This window comes from Erinaceus europaeus, chromosome 9, assembly GCF_950295315.1.
Source record: "Erinaceus europaeus chromosome 9, mEriEur2.1, whole genome shotgun sequence".
Classification (NCBI taxonomy): domain Eukaryota; kingdom Metazoa; phylum Chordata; class Mammalia; order Eulipotyphla; family Erinaceidae; genus Erinaceus; species Erinaceus europaeus.
Window position 1 is genome coordinate 53187702 of NC_080170.1, and position 16746 is coordinate 53204447.

The 16746-nt window shown below is 43.4% G+C and overlaps 1 protein-coding gene across 5 annotated transcripts in view; it reads left to right on the forward strand.

Moving 5' to 3' along the window:
* The first annotated feature begins 1554 nt into the window (after positions 1 to 1554).
* Positions 1555 to 16746, forward strand: part of RC3H1 (ring finger and CCCH-type domains 1) — a 72799-nt gene continuing 57607 nt past the window's right edge. For all 5 annotated transcript variants that reach the window (XM_060197912.1, XM_060197915.1, XM_060197916.1 and 2 more), the window contains exon 1: positions 1555 to 1696. The gene's annotated coding sequence lies outside the window, so the exon portion shown is untranslated. The remainder of the gene's footprint in view (positions 1697 to 16746) is intronic.

The window sequence follows — 16746 nt, forward strand, 5'->3', positions numbered from 1 at the left end:
AGGGTTATAGGTATAGTCCACTTTCTTTTCTTTTCTTTTTTTTAAATTTTTTTATTTATAAAAAGGAAACACTGACAAAACCATAGGATAAGAGGGGTACAAATTCCCACAATTCCAACCACCAGACCTTCGTATCCCATCCCCCCCCACCCATAGCTTTCCTATGCTTTAACCCTCCAGGAGTATGGACCCATGATCATTGTGGGATGCAGAAGGTTGAAGGTCTGGCTTCTGTAATTGCTTCCCCGCTGAACATGGGCGTTATGTAGCCACTTTCAAAGGGAGTCAGTTTCAATCCACAGAAAGACATTAAAGAGATGTTCTAAAAAAGAAAAAAAAAAGTAGCAAGTGTGTGTCCCAATTAAAAAGAACACTTTACTTAAAGTAAGGTGTAAGCTGTATTTTACAAATAATCAACCAACCAAACAAAACAAACACCGTTATTGTGATTGCAATATTAGAATTAAAGGCAGTTTTTCTCAATAGAATCAGTTTCTTGGTATTGGTGATTTATGCAGTGAAGGACAGAAAAGCAGTAGCTCTGCTCTCTCAGTTAACATTTAATAAAAGGGGGGAAGCACCTTGATCGGATATTCATTTCTTTGTTCTATTTTATTATAGATTGTTTTCAAATAGAATATGGGAAAGTATTGCATTTCCTTTGAAATTTTATTTATTTATTTATTTATTAGAGCACTTTTCAACTCTGCCTTACGGTGGTGCTGGGGGATTGAACCCAGGATTTCGGAGCCTCAGGTACGAGTCTCTTTGCATATACATATGCTATCTCCCTCCGCCTGAGCTTCTCTAGCTTAAAAGCAATGGTTTAGCTCAAATGCATTGTCTTGTGGGGGGTCTCCCGTTACTCCAAACCGACGTGGCATCTTTGCCACAAGGGAGGAGAAAAGCAGTCTCAGCAGCAACTCGCTCAGCTTTGAGATTCAGCCTCCCCCCTCCCCCCCCCCCCCCCCCCGCCACCGCCCCTGCCCCGGAGGGGGGTTGACCAAGTCACAGGCGTGGAGATCTGAGCAGAATCTGACCTCGGGGCTGCTGACCGGCTACAGGCTCAACTCTGGAGGGGCTTGGGAGATGGGTGCAAAAACAGACTGGAAGAGCAGACCCGGCATAGAAGAGGAAGCAGGGTCAGGAGGGGCGGGGGCACAGGCTCCCCGAAGACTCGGAATCCATCCTCCAAGTCCCGGGTGCCCACGTGCCCGGCGGCTCAGGGGCGCTAGGAGGTGGGGGAGGGGGGACAGACCAGTTCTCCGACTCCGCGGTGGGCGCCTCCTGCGGCGCCGGCCACCAGCGGGCCTCCGAGGCTAGTGACTCAGAGCTGTTGTCCCCACGCGCCTCGCCCTCCGCCCCGCCTCGCCCCGCCCCGCCTTAAAGGCGGAGTCTGCCGCGCCCCGCCCCCGTCTCCGGGCGGGCCGGAGCCTGAGGAAGAGGAAGGGGACGAGGACAACGAGCGACGGGGCGGCGGCGGAGGAAGAGGAGGCCGAGCACCAAGATGGCCCCCGCTGCAGGAGCAGCCTCGGCAGCCGCAGGCGGGAGGCTAAAGGCCGCGCTGGCGGCGTTGGCGGCCGGGGCCCGGCGGCCTGGGACCGAGTCCGAGTCGGCGGCGGCGGCGACGGCGGCGGCGGCCGCGGTGGCGTCTACCGCGGGCCCTCGGAGCTGAGAGGAGCTGCGCGGGGCGGCGGTGAGCGGGGCGCGGCGGCGGGAACAATGGGCCGCGGGCTCCCCCGCGGGCCTCGTCTGGTCCCCTCCGGGCGGGGCCTCAGGCCTCGGGCTCCGCGTGAGGCGGGGAGGCCTGTGGGGGCGCCGAGCGGGTCCGCGGCTGCCTGCGGGTCTTGCCGGCCGGCGGGGCCCCGGCCCACCTCTGGGACCCGTCCGGGTGGTGCTGGAGGTGCCGGAACCCGGGGAGGGGGTGTCAGGACCTGCTTCTCGGACTTGGGCGCCGGGGCCCGGACCTATCCGGCCGGCAGGAAGGGGGCGACACCGATGTGTTTCTCCGCCCCGGCCGGTTCCCCGGACCCAGGCGGTGGCTTGTGGGGCGGCAGCACCGGCATCTCCGGGCCGCTCCACCCTCGGGCCCCGCAGACTCCGCGGTGGCAGGGGCCTGCAGGTGGCCTTTCCCAGACCGCGACGGTAGGTGAGCCGCGACCAGCAGGTCCTCGCGGTCCCGCGGAGGCCAGACGCGGCGCCCGGGCTCTGCACGGAGACCTGCTCACACAACTCCTGACATCCCAGAGCAGTGCACGCAACTGCAAACAAAAGCCGCTTACACACCGCGCCAAGCCCTTGTCGTGTCTGAATAGAACTTTTCCTCAAACGGACTGGTTTGAATTATGATGGGCCGCCGAAAAACTGCAATAATGAGTGTCAAATGGACCGAACCAAGCTTGCTTTTCAGACACAGGAGCTTAATTTCCAGGCTGGAACTTGGGTCCTGTCTCATGTTCCAATTAGTCCGAACATCATTCAGAAACAGCTCTGGAAGTTCGATTTTTAAAGCATTTTTTTTTTTCCTAAAGCATTATTTAAAGAACAAGTTTTCATTTTTTTTTTTTTTTAATGGTTTCCTCACTTCAGGAGCAACTATACTGCTTTGAATGTTTGGGTTTATCAAGAGACTGCTCTTCCTTATATTTGCTCCACCTTAGTGGTGGTTGAAACCTACAATAGTTTTTAATATTCCAATCATAATTCTCTTTTCTTTCTAATATTTTGATCTCATTTATTGGATAGAGACAGAGAAATTGAGAGGGAGGAAAGAGAAGGGGAGGCACCTGCAGCACAGCTTCATCGCTGGTGAGGCTTCCCTGTGCAGGTGGGACTGCGGGCTCCAGGTGTTTGACCATTGTAACCTGTGCGCTATCGGTCGTGCCGCTGCCGCCCAGCTCCTTCCAATCGCAATTTTTCTCAACGTCTACAAAGCCTATTTCCAAGTCAGAGGGGGCTCTGATTCAAGTTAGTTCTATTCCAGTTTCTGTCTAGGTATGCAGAAACTTAAACTGGGTGCAGCCACGAAGATTGTTTTTCACCACTTAGCTTTCATTTTTATAGTTTGTGTTCTTAAACTTGTGCCAAGAAGAAGCCATTTAATTTCTTTTATTCACTTTTAGGGTAATTTGCTAGTTAGAACTGTCCATGTCTGTCATAATTCAAAGTATCACCAGGTTATATGGAGTGTAATGAGCAACTAGCCCCTCGTTCTTCCACATTTGTTGACAAAATAGATTAGCAATTGAATGTGGAGGTTGAACTATCTTACTATTTATGGTGGAAGTCCAGTGGATGGATATGAAAGACTTTTATTTGATGTCTAGTGTAAATAATGTTGCAGATGTGTTTAGGTAGATAAAAAGCAATGTTTATATTGCTTCTACTAGGATTAAATTTCTAGGAATAAGACTTTAGGAAGGACACCTTTCATATTTGAGTGGTCAAGTCTGATTTTTTTTAAAGGTTTTTAAAATTTTTAAAATATTTATTTATTCCCTTTTGTTGCCCTTGTTTTATTGTAGTAATTGATCTCGTTGTTGGATAGAACAGAGAGAAATGGAGAGAGGAGGGGAAGACAGAGGGGAAAGAAAGACACACCTGCAGACCTGCTTCACCGCTTGTAAAGCAACTCCTTTGCAGGTGGGGATCCTTATTCCTGTCCTTGCACTTTGTGCCACCTGTGCTTAACCAGCTGCGCTGTGACCTGACTCCCTCAGGTCTGATTTTTTTAAGTGCTGAATTTTCATAGATCAGTATAGAATTTGAGTAGTTTACATTAAAATCATAATGACTTAAATTTGCCTGTAATCCTATACCTTATGTGAGTTTACAAGTTTTAAGTGGCTGCTGTGCTTTATTGTGGAAAAAAAAATCACTTATGTATCAGGGACAAATATATCTCTTAATAACATTTTCTTGAAAACAAAGGTTTTTTAAGTATTAAGATTTTGTATTTGAAATCGTGTTTTTTTTTAAGTTTTTTTATATATACTTATTTTCCCTTTTTGTTGCCTTTGTTGTTTTATTGTTGTAATTATTATTGTTGTTATTGATGTCGTCGTTGTTGGATAGGACAGAGAAATGGAGAGAGGAGGGGAAGACGGGGAGAGAAAGACAGACACCTGCAGACCTACAGACCTGTTTTCACCGCCTGTGAAGTGACTCCTCTGCAGTTGGGGAGCCAGGGGTGAACTGGGATCCTTAGCGCCTGTTCTTGCGCTTTGCACCACGTGCACTTAACCCGCTGCGCTACCGCCCACCCCCCAGTACTTTTCTTTTTTTTTTTTAATATTTATTTTATTTATTCCCTTTTGTTGCCCTTGTTGTTTTATTGTTGTAGTTATTATTGTTGTTGTCGTCGTTGTTGGATAGGACAGAGAGAAACGGAGAGAGGAGGGGAAGACAAAGAGGGGAAGAGAAAGATAGACACTTGCAGACCTGCTTCACCGCCTGTGAAGCGACTCCCCTGCAGGTGGGGAGCCGGGGTTCCCCTGCAGGTGGGGAGCCGGGGTTCGAACCGGGATCCTTATGCCGGTCCTTGTGCTTTGCGCCACCTGCGCTTAACCCGCTACACTACAGCCCGACTCCCAGTACTTTTCTTTTTAAAAAACTTATTTATGAGAGAGAACAGCATTACTCTGGTATATGTGATGCTAGAGATTTTTAAATTTTTAATGAGCAATAGAGAGAGACACAGAGACACCAGAGCACTGCTCAGCTCTTATGCTGGTTCAGAGAATTGAACTTGGGACTGCAGAACCTGAGGCCTGAGAGTCTTTTGCATAACCTGTATGCTAACTCCCCTGCCACAATACTTCTTTTTTTTTTTTTTATAAGATTTTATTAATAAGAAATATAGGAGAGAGAAAGAGCCAGACATCACTCTGGTGCTTGTGCTGCCGGGGATTGAACTCAGAACTGCAAGCATGAGAGTCCGATGCTTTATCCACTACGCCACCTCCCGGACCACCCAGAGTACTTCTTTAAGAAGTGTTGGGACCATACACTTAAGAACTAGATTTGCAGGGAATCAGGTGGTAGCGCAGCAGGTTAAGCGCAGGTGGTGCAGAGTACAAGGACCCGCGTAAGGATTCCCCACCTGCAGGGGCATTGTTTCACAGGCCGTGAAGCAGGTCTGCAGGTATCTTATCTTTTTCTCCTCTGTCGTCCCCATCTCTCTCCATTCATCTGTCCTATCCAACGACGACAACAATAATAACTACAACAATTAAAAAAAAAAAAAAAAAGGGCGAGGGTCGGGCGGTGGCGCAGTGGGTTAAGCGCATGTGGCGCAAAGCGCAGGGACCAGCGTAAGGATCCCGGTTCGAGCACCCGGCTCCCCACCTGCAGGGGAGTCGCTTCACGGGCGGTGAAGCAGGTCTGCAGGTGTCTGTCTTTTCTCTCCCCCTCTCTGTCTTCCTCCTCTCTCCATTTCTCTCTGTCCTATCCAACAACGAACAACATCAACAATGGCAATAATAATAACCACGAGGCTACAACAACAAGGGCAACAAAAAAGGGGGAAAATGGCCTCCAGGAGTGGTGGGTTCATGGTGCAGGCACTGAGCCCAGCAATAGCCCTGGAGGGAAAAGAAAAAAAAAAAAAACAAGGGCAACAAAAGAGAAATATTTTTAAAAAGAACTAGATTTGCATTTTCTTGGTAATAACAGTTAATATTTTTGAGTCATTTGATAAAATTTGAAAGGGATTTTTTTATACAAAAATATTTAAAATTACAGTTTTTGAAGTTTATTTGCTGAATGAGTAAAAATTTAATCTTCTTAATAATGCTATAATATTGGTGGTAGTCTTTGTTTTTGAAGCGTCTGAGGCTAAGAGAAGCCAAGTAACTAGCAAAAAGGGCCACATAATTAGTAGGTAAAAGAGCTTACTCAATCTTGTGACATAATTGAAATGCTTTAACTACTATCACCATATGTCTCAAGGTTAAGCTTTGAAAACTTCTATGTTGATAGATTCCTTGTTTTTACTCCGAACTATGTTTTGTAATACTATACTTGCCTTTAGCTCTAATGTCCTTTCTGTTGTCATTATTTAACCATACCACATGCTAACATATAAGGCCTACTAGGTGTTTACTTATTCATGTGAGTTACAAAAGAAACTTTACTTCTAGCTAATTTATTTTTATATTTACTTATTTAGGAGAGAGAGAAAGAACCAGACATCACTCTGGTACATGTGTGCTGCCAGGGATTGAACTCATGCTTGAGAGTCTAGTGCCTTAGCCACTGCGCCACCTCCTGGACCACACTTCTAGCTAATTTTGATGCCATGTAGAACTACATCCATAGAACTCATTTGCAACAATGCTTTGATAACTTTAGTTTGCTATATGAAAGCAATTACTAAATTGTGCCTTTGAAATGCTTAATTTATTTTTTTATTATTTATTTATTTGTTTTCCCTTTTGTTGCCCTTGTTTTTATTGACGTCGTCGTTGTTAGATAGGATAGAGAGAAATGGAGAGAGGAGGGGAAGACAGGGGGAGAGAAAGATAGACACCTGCAGACCTGCTTCACCGCCTATGAAGCGACTCCCCTGTAGGTGGGGAGCCAGGGGCTTGAACCGGGATCCTTATGCCAGTCCTTGTGCTTTGCGCCATGTGCCCTTAACCCACTGCGCTACCGCCCAGCTCCCGATTTTTTTTTTTTTTAAACCAGAGCACTGCTCAGCTCTGGCTTATTATAGTGGTGCATGGGATTGAACCTGGAACTTTGGAGCCTCAGGCATGAGAGTCTCATTGCATAACCACTATGCTATCTACACCCGCCCACTTTATGAAAATTTAGGAATGATTTTAGTAACAGCATTTAGTGATGTTAAAGTTTGGTTGGCTACATTGGAAATTCTTCATTTCTAGTTTTTTGCTTTGTTTGCTATAGACCATTTAGAATTCTGCAGGATTAAAAAAATAAACAGAACTTGGTGCCATGTGGTAGCTCAGGTTAAGCACATATTAACGGGAATGAAGCACAAGGACTGGAGCAAGGATCCAGGTTCGAGCCCTGGACTCCCCACCTTGAGGGTGGGGGGTAGGGAGGACACACACACTTCACAAGAGGTGAAGCAGGTCTGCATGTGTCTTCCCCTCCTCTCAGTTTCTTTCTGTCCTACCCTGGAGGCAAAAACAAACAAACAAACAAAAAAATCCCTTTAGGGAGTCGGGCTGTAGTGCAGCGGGTTAAGCGTAGGTGGTGCAAAGCACAAGGACCGGCATAAGGATCCCGGTTCGAACCCCGGCTCCCCACCTGCAGGGGAGTCGCTTCACAAGCAGTGAAGCAGGTCTGCAGGTGTCTGTCTATCTTTCTCTTCCCCTCTCTGTCTTCCCCTCCTCTCTCCATTTCTCTCTGTCCTATCCAACAACAACAACAACAACAATAATAACTACAACAATAAAACAACAAGGGCAACAAAAGGGAATAAATAAATAAAATAAAAAATATATATAAAAAAAGAAAGTTATTGAAAAAAAACAAAAAAAACCCCTTTAATTCTTAGATTCTTAGGGCTTGAAATAGAATAGATATAGGGGTCTAATCACTGTACTCTTGAAGTGATTAGTATCCAACAAAGTGAATAAACTGATAAATGATGCTTCCTGGCAGGATGTTACTGATCTAGTTTTGGCCTTGTCAGTGCTCAGTTCAGGTATGTTCTATGCTTCTCTGGGGTTGGATTCAGATGAATTTAGATTATCGGTTTGGCTTGCCTCAAAGCAATCACGATAGATTTCAATATCAGCCTCTTCTGAATGATCCTCTGTAAAATCTCTTTTGTTTAGTTCTAGAGCCCAAACTGAATTTGGACTACCTTGTAGGTTATAACGTAAGATTAATTTTGCCAGACATTTATACAAAGGAGTGTCTCTCACTCCAAGGTTTAATTAGGTAAATTCTTTATATCTTCAAGTGTGAAGCTCACTAGTCTGAAGTTAAATTGCCCCCAGGACAGTTGGCTTTAGTATGTATATTTATATTATTGTTATGACTTTTGTCTGTTTATTTCATATATAATCGTGTTTACTTTTTATATATTGGGTTGTCAGAAAAGCCATGATATATTTTTCTCCTTTTTAAAAATATTTTAAAAAATAATTATTTCCTTTTTGTTGCCCTCGTTTTTTATTGTTATTGTAGTTATTATTGTTGATGTTGTCGTTGTTGGATAGGATAGAAAGAAATGGAGAGAGGAGGGGAAGACGGGGAGATAAAGATAGACACCTGCAGACCTGCTTCATCACCTGTGAAGGGACTCCCCTGCAGGTGGGGAGCCAGAGGCTCGAACCGGGATCCTTAAGCTGGTTCTTGAGCTTTGCTCCACATGTACTTATCCTGCTGCGCTACTGCCCGACTCCCATATTTTTCTTTTCTTTTCTTTTTAATTTATCTTTATTTATTGGATAGAGACAGCCAGAAATCAAGAGGGTAGGGAGAAATAGAGAGAGAGAGAGAGAGACATCTGCAGCACTGCCTCACCACTCACAAAACTTTCCCCCTGCAGGTGTGTGTGTGGGGTTCTTGCACATTGTGACATGTCTGCTCAACCAGCTGCACCATCACTCAGCCCTGCCGTGATATATTTTCTATGCTTTTTTTTTTTAATACCAGAGCACTGCTCAGCTCTGGTTTATGGTGGTGCTGGGGACTGAGCCTGGGAGCTCAGGGCCTCAGCCTTTTGAGTTGTTTTTTTTTTTTTTTATACCATTATGCTGTTTCTCTGTCCCCTTTCTATGTTGTGTTTTTTAAATGCATAAATGCATTACAACTATTCCAACAACCCAATATTAGGTTAGGTATTTCTCAACAGTTCACAACATTCTACTATTTGGTTTAGGGAAGAAATTCTAGTAAAAATAATGAAACTCATCTTAAATTCACAGTTGAATTTACTGAAATTGTGTTGTGTCATAGAGGAATAAATGTTTCAAGGATTATTAGTATTTTCTTAGATTATTTACAGACAGGTGTTAGGGAAATGTTGTCAAGCACTGTAACAGTGTTTTAAACTAATAGCAGTACTCACAACACTGATTATCACTGTATTATATGGTAATAATTTAGGGGCTGGGTGGTGGATCATCCAGCAGAGTATAAACAGTACCATGCACAAGGACCCAGATTCAAGCTCCTGGTCCCTGCCTGCAGAGGAAAACTTTATAAGCAGTAGAGTAGTGCTGTGTCTCTTTGCACTCTTTTTTGCCTACCCCCCTACTTTTCTGTCTTTAACCCTCTATGAAAAAGAAAGAAAAGTTGGGGGGTGGCTACTGGGAATGGCAGAGTTGTTCTCCATGTACAGAGCCCCAGCAATAGCCCTGGTGGGCAGTGGCATCATCATCATCATCATCATTATTTAATTTACAGTGCATTTTACCTAGAAAATCTCTTAACACCTACTCACTATATAACCAGGGAGATTATGTAGTGAATAGAGCACAGGACTTGCATATGTGAGGCCCTGAGTTTGAACCCCTGCACTATATATGCTAGAATGATGCTTTGGGGTTCTCTCTCTCATAAGTAAATGTGTGTGTGTGTGTGTGTGTGTGTGTGTGTTTAAGTACTCCAAAATTTAAGTACCACTTGAAAGCATGGTATTGTTTTTGAAGAAGAGGTCTAAGTTATCATTTTTGTCTGTCCTATCTTTTTGCCTCTAGGGTTATTGCTGGGGCTCAGTGCCTATACTGTGAATCCACTGCTCCTAGAGGCCATTTTCCCCATTTTGTTGCCCTTGTTGTTATTGTTACTGCTTCTGTTGTTGGATAGTACAGAGAGAAACTGATAGAGGAGGGGAAGACAGGGAGAGAGAAAGATAGACACCTACAGACCTGCTTCACCACCTGTAAAGTGACCCCCTGCAGGTGGGGTTGTCCCTGGGGCTCAAACCGGCATCCTTACACAGGTACCTTGGCGCCATGTGTGCTTAATGCTGTGCTACCTACCCCCCATCCTGCCATCTTAACCTAATTTTTCAAAAAATATTTATTTATTCATTCTCTTTTGTTGCCCTTGTTTTGTTGTTGTTGATGTCATCGTTGTTGGATAGGACAGAGATAAATGGAGAGGGGAGGGGAAGACAGAAGGGGGCGAGAAAGACGGACTCCTGCAGACCTGCTTCACCACCTGTGAAGTGACTCCCCTGCAGGTGGGGAGCTGGGGGCTCAAACCAGGATCCTTGAACTTTGCACCATGTGCACTTAACCCACTGCGCTACCACCCCACTCCCTTAATCTAATTTTTTGAGATGAAAATCAGATAATATAATATTAACCATTTTAAAAGTAATCAGTTTAATGGTAGTATGTTTACGTTGTGTAACCACCACCTTCCTTCCTGTATCTAATTCTAAAACATTTTTATTCTCTCAACAAGGAAATTCTGTACCCACTAAGCAGTTCCTCTGAGTTCTCTGTAATTCCTACTGACCGCCATCCTATCATTTTCTTTGTTTTTCTGAGTGTGGAACCCCACACGTACAGTTTCTCTGCTCTGGACCACTTTTTCATTCAGATAGAGGGAGAAACACCACAGCACCAGAGCTTCCTTCTGTGCCATAGCACTTTCCTTGTGCTAGTAGCTCATACATACCCTGCTGTACACAGCCTCATTCTACATTCTTTCTCTTTGGATTTAACATAAAATAGTTTTGAGGGCCTGGGTAGTGTTGCACCTGGTTGAGTGCACATGTTACAATGTGCAAGAACCCAGGTTCAGGTCCTCAGTCCCCACCTGCAGGGGGAAAGCTTTGCAAGTGGTGAAGCAGATCTGCAGGGGTCTATCTCTTCCTTTCTATCACGCCCCTCCCTCTCAATTTCTGGCTCTCTCTATCCAATAAATAAATAAAGATAATAAAAAATAATAATATAAATAATTTAAAAAAAAATTAAAAAATAATTTTGAGCCATGTTTGAAGAAGGGTACTATATATATATTTGAAGTTGCAGAAAATGCTTTGGGACATGACTGTTAGGAGCCAAAAACCACCTTATTCTTTGCATGTTTCTCTAAGTACAGTAGGTTTGCTGCTGGATGGGATGGATATAATTATTTTCTCCTTCCGGGTTATTGCTGGGGCTTGGTGCCAGCACTATGAATCTACTGTTCCTTGTTCCTGGCGGCCATCCCCCTCCCCCATTTTATTGGATAGGACACGAAGAAATTGAGTGAGGATGAGATAGGGAGAAAGAAAGACATCTGTAGACCTGCTTCACTGCTTATGAAGCGTTCCCCCTTAAAGTTGGAAAGCCAGGGGCTCGAACCCGTATCCTTGCATGGGTCCTTGTGCTTAGGCACTGTGTGGTTAACCAGGTGTGTTACTGCCCAGCCCCTATATAAGAAAAGTTAGAGAACACAAACTAAATGTAATTTTAGTTTTGAACACTACAAGGAAGTTATACTCAAACTTTCAGACTCACTATATATCTTCATTTAATTTTAAGAACTAAGTTTTAATGTCTTGTATAAATGTGAGCAACAGATACTTAGTCTGTTGTCTCCAGCTTGTTTGTTGACTTTTTTTGGTTATTTGTTTATCAGCTTTTCTTAATGTATATAAGAAATTTGCAATATTAACCGCACAAAGCTTTTACATGAGGTTACATTGGAAAATGATCATTAGATTGAAATTTTCTTATTTATAAATCTAATTTTATGGCTTTTTTTCCAGCTTTTTTTTTTTTTTTGTTCAAGGGCTTAGCTGGGGCTTGACCTCTGTGTGATTCTACCACTACTGGTGAACTCTTTTATTATTATTATTATTATTATTATTTATTACTTATTGGAAAGAGATAGAAATCAAGAAGGATGGGGAAATAGGAAGAAAGAGATGAGCAGCACTGTTTCACTACTCATGAAGTTTTCCCCCTGCAGGTGGGGACTGGGGACTTGAACCCAAGTCCTTGCACATTGTAACATGTGCTAAACAGGGTGTGCTACTTACTGCTTGGTGTGCACGCCACCCCCCCATAATTTCATATGAGAGACAGGGAGAGATAACCACTCCTCATGAAACTTCCCCTTTGCACAGTGCTCCCATGTGGTGGTGGTGACTTGAATCCTCCTGTGTGATGAAGTATGCATTCTACTGGGTAAACTATAACCTTGCTCCGTGTTCAGTTAATCTTCGAGAACTTGTAGAGTTATGATTTGCCTGAAACTCTATTTGTAATCCCTTTTTGAATAAATCTTAGAAACCTTGGTGTTGAATATACACCTGACTGCTGTCAAAGGCCTGCAACATTATTTGGTTGTCCAGTTACTGATTAAGAGAGAGAGCTAGGGGCCAGACGGTGGCACACCGGGTTAAATGCACATAGTGGGAAGTACAAGGACCAGCACAAGGATCCTCGTTTGAGCCTGGGGCTCCGTACCTACAGGGGTTGGCTTCACAAGTGGTAAAGCAGGTCTCCAGGTGTCTATCTTTCTCTCCCCCTCTCTTACTTACCCCTCCTCCCAATTTCTCTCTGTCCTATCCAACAAACACAACAACAATGGAAAAATGGCCAGCAGGAGCAGTGGACTTTTAGTACAGGCACTGAGCCCCAGTGGTAACCCTGGAGGCAAAGAAAAAAGAAAGCTGTATGCTTCCCCCCCTTCTTTTTTTCTGGAATGAAAAGTAATACAAGTTGCACTTTTCCTCCTTTCTTTTTACGTTTTAGAACTGGGACTTTTCTCATGAGTGATTTCTCTGATGTGAGCTGCCTTTTTTTCATTCAGGTGGACAAGGGGAGAGGGACTAAAGCACCAGAGCTTCCTTTAGTGTCATGGCACTCCTGCCTGACACTGGGACTGAGTGAGTGCATGGAAAGGAATGTACCCCCTCCAGTGACTATCTCTCTGGCCCCAGACAGATATTTTTAAATCCTTATTTTAAATTTAAATGACAGCTCCTCTAATTAAATTGGAATAAAATTTTATGATGCAAAGTGAAATACAGATTTCATATTATTAAAGATATTAATGGTTGACAGGATACCTAGAAGAATTGACCTTTTTTTGTGCCAATGTCCCTCTTTTAGTAAGTTTAGTTATAAGAACAACTTAAAGGTGATGGGAAAATTTATAAATAGTGGCCCTGAAGGTGGCACTGTGGCTAGAGCATTGGACCTGAAAGCATGAGGTCCAAAGTTTAGTCTCACCATCACCTGTACTAGAGGATTACTTTGATGTTCTCTCTCATTATCATGTTAATAAATAATATTTAAATTATGTAATAGTTAGAATACAGTGCACTAAATGTCCTGCTTTTGATATATATATATAGATATATATATATTTCTTTTTGGCTCCAGGGTTATTACTGGAGCTTGGTGCCTGCACTACGAATTCACTGCTCCTGGAGGCTTTTCCCCCTTTTTATTTGTTGTTATTATTGTTGTTACTGCTGTCGTTGTTGTCAGATAGGACAAAGAGAAATTGAGAGAGGACGGGAAGACAGGGAGGAGAGAAAAATAGACACCTGCAGACCTGCTTCACAGCCTGTGAAGCAACTCCCCTGCAGGTGGGGAGCCAGGGGCTTGAACTGGGATCCTTACGCTGGTCCTTGTGCTTTGTGCCACGTGCGCTTAACCCACTGTGCTACCGCCCGACTCCCACTGGGAGACTTTTGTTTGATTGCATGGAGACTAGAAAAAGAACATGTGGGGCCGGGCGGTGGCACACTGAGCACTGCCTGTAAAGTGACCCCCTGCAGGTGGGGAGCCTGGGACTCGAACTGGGATTCTTATGCCAGTCCTTGTGCTTTGCGTCATGTGCTGCAGGTGTGTCTCTCTGTCTCTCTCCCTCTCTGTTTCCCCCTCTGCTCTCAATTTCTCTCTGTTACTATTCAGTAAATCAATAAAATAAAATAAAAATTAAGAAAAAGAAAAAAAATCTTACGTGTTAATGGTCTCCTATCTCTCTGATACCTTTACTTTGTTAAATTAGTGATTTAGTAATGATTTATAAAACTAAAAGAAAAATTAACAAAATTATAAGATAATAGGGGTATGATTCCACAAATGTTCCCACTACTAGAGTTCCATATCCTCATCCCCCTCCTTTGGACACTGCAGTAGGTCATAGATATGGGTTGACTTTGTGTCTCTGTATCCTTTTCTATTTCTTTTCCATTTTTTCTACAGTCCTGCCTTTGCTTCCTAAGTCATACCTTCATCTATTACTACTTCTTGTCCTTTTTTTCCTTTTCTGTCTCATATAAAAGAAATAATGTCTGGTTTCCTCTGATGTGTTCCAGGCGCTCTTCCCTTTCAGTGATAATATAAAAACAAGGTTCCTGGTGACAGACATTTTGGATCATGGTGGAATGGGGGTTCAGAGCCCTCTGTTTATTCTCTCCTATTATTAACCCCTCTGGAAGTATGGACCAAATTTCTTTTTGGGGTGCAGAAGATGGGAGTTCTGGTTTTTGGACTTGAATATTAACAGCAGGTCAGTCCATACCCCAAACCTGTCTCTATCTTTCCCTAGTGGGCTAGAACTCTGCAAAGGGGAAGCTTCAGGAAACATTGGTGGGGTCAGGATAGAATCATAGTAGCATCTGGAACTTGGTGGCTGAAAGGCAGTAAGATACAAAGCAGGACAAAATGTTTAATACAAGAACCAGAAAGTTATCCTTATTTTTTAGGTGTTTTTAATTTTTTATTTATTTGACTGGACAGAGTAATTGAAAAGGGGTGGTAAGATAAAGACACCTATACCCTGAGTAGGTGGGGACTGGGGGCTTGAACCCAGGTCATTGCTCATGGTAATGTGTGTGTTCAACTAGATGTGCATTGCCCAGCCCCCTTTAATTAACTTTTTTTTTTAACCAGAGCGCTGCACAGCTCTGACTTAAGGTGGAGAGGTATGGGGGGACTGAACCTCAGAGCCTCCGGTGTAAGTCTTTTTTTTTTTCCCTTATATATATTTATTTATTTATTTACTTATTTAATTATTTATTTACTTTTGTTGCCCTTGCTGTTTTTTTATTATTGTAGTTGTTATTGGTTAGGACAGAGCGAAATAGAGGAGAGGAAGACAGGGGGAGAGAAAGATAGACACCTGCAGACCTGCTTCACTGCCTTTGAAGGGACTCCCCTGCATGCTAGTCCTTGTGCTTTGAGCCACCTGTACTTAACCTGCTGTGCTACTGCAGTGCTACTGCAGTGAGTCTTTTTGCATAGATACTATGCTATCTTCCTCGCCCTATAAGAGAGTGTAGCCAAAACCCTGCTCTGGAACATTCATTCCCAGGAACCCTCAGCCATGCAAGTCCTGTTATCTACCAGCTAAGTTCCCTGGCCCCCTGCCTCCCGACTCCCTACAAAGAAAATTACCTTTAAATGAGATCATGTTTTAAAGGGTGGGGAAAATAGCACAGTGATTGTGCTAAAGATTTCTGTGCCTGAAGCCCCAGGTTTAATCCCTTGCACCACCATAAATCAGAGCTGTGCAGTGCTCTGATTAAAAAAAAAAAGTGATGTCTTAAAAATCTATACTTTAAAATTTGGTTTATAGGGTTAGAAGGCCAAGAGGAATATCTCAGTCGTTATTCAACATTTTTTCATGCCTGAGGCACGAGAGGCTCCAAGTTCAGTCCCTGGTACCACCACAAACTAGAATTGAGCAGTGCTTTGGGGTATGTGAGTTGGGGTAGAATCTGCCATTAATATGGAGGAATTTAGAAGAAACCGGATTCAGTTCCCCATTATCACATGGGAGCACAGCCTTCCCTTAATGAATGGGGGAGTGCTGCTGTGGTGTCTTTCTCTCTCTCCTGCTTTATGTCTGAAGTTTAAATAGAAACAAATCATGCAGACATGAAGCCCCCAATGCCAAAAGGGGGGGAGGAATTTGTGTGAGTGTGTGTGTGTGTGTGTTGTTTACTAGAAAAATAATGAATGAAACAAGGTCATTAAATCCCAGTTTACATCAAGAAGTAGGCAAAAATCCATGTAATTGTCACAAAAATAATGACTTAATTCATCTGTACTCATCTGTTAATTTATGAACTCTTGTTTTGTACATAATCTTCAGAAGTCTGATTATCTTTGACCCTGGTGCTTGCCAGTGGATAACAGTGCTAGCCTTTCAAGCATGAGATCTTGAGTTTGATACCCAGCGTTGCACATGCTATTGTAGTGCTGTAGTTCTTTCTGTTTTGTGTTAACAAATAGCTAGTAAGTCTTAAAAAAAGGTTTGATTATCTATTTTATTCAGCAGGCTAAATGTGGAAATAGAGGTGCTATAGGTGGTGGATAACAAGAGAGGTGGAATAAAACATGCTTGGGGGAGGGCAGTGGAGAGCATAATGGTTATGCAAACACTCTTCCTGCTGGAAGCTCCCAGGTCCCAGGTTCAATCCCCTGCACCACCATAAGCCAAAGCTGGGCAGTTGCTCTGGCAAAAAGAAGGAAATATATATTAGTTTAGGGAGAATTTAATATATAGAGACGACTCATCAGTCTCTGATTGCAATATATAGTTAGTTACTGTATTGTGATTTATAATGTACTCCTGATGATAAACTGTTGGGAAATTCAGTTATGTTGGTAATTTTGGAAATCAAAATGTAGAGAATATATTAAGCATAGACTTTGGAGTCAGATATATCTAGAATCTCATCTTTTATGGCTTAAGTTTTATGATCCTTGATCTCTAAAAATGGAAATACATTCAAATATTATACTTGATCCTTGAACAACATGGGTTTGAACTGATACGTGAATTTTTCTGTGAGCAGGC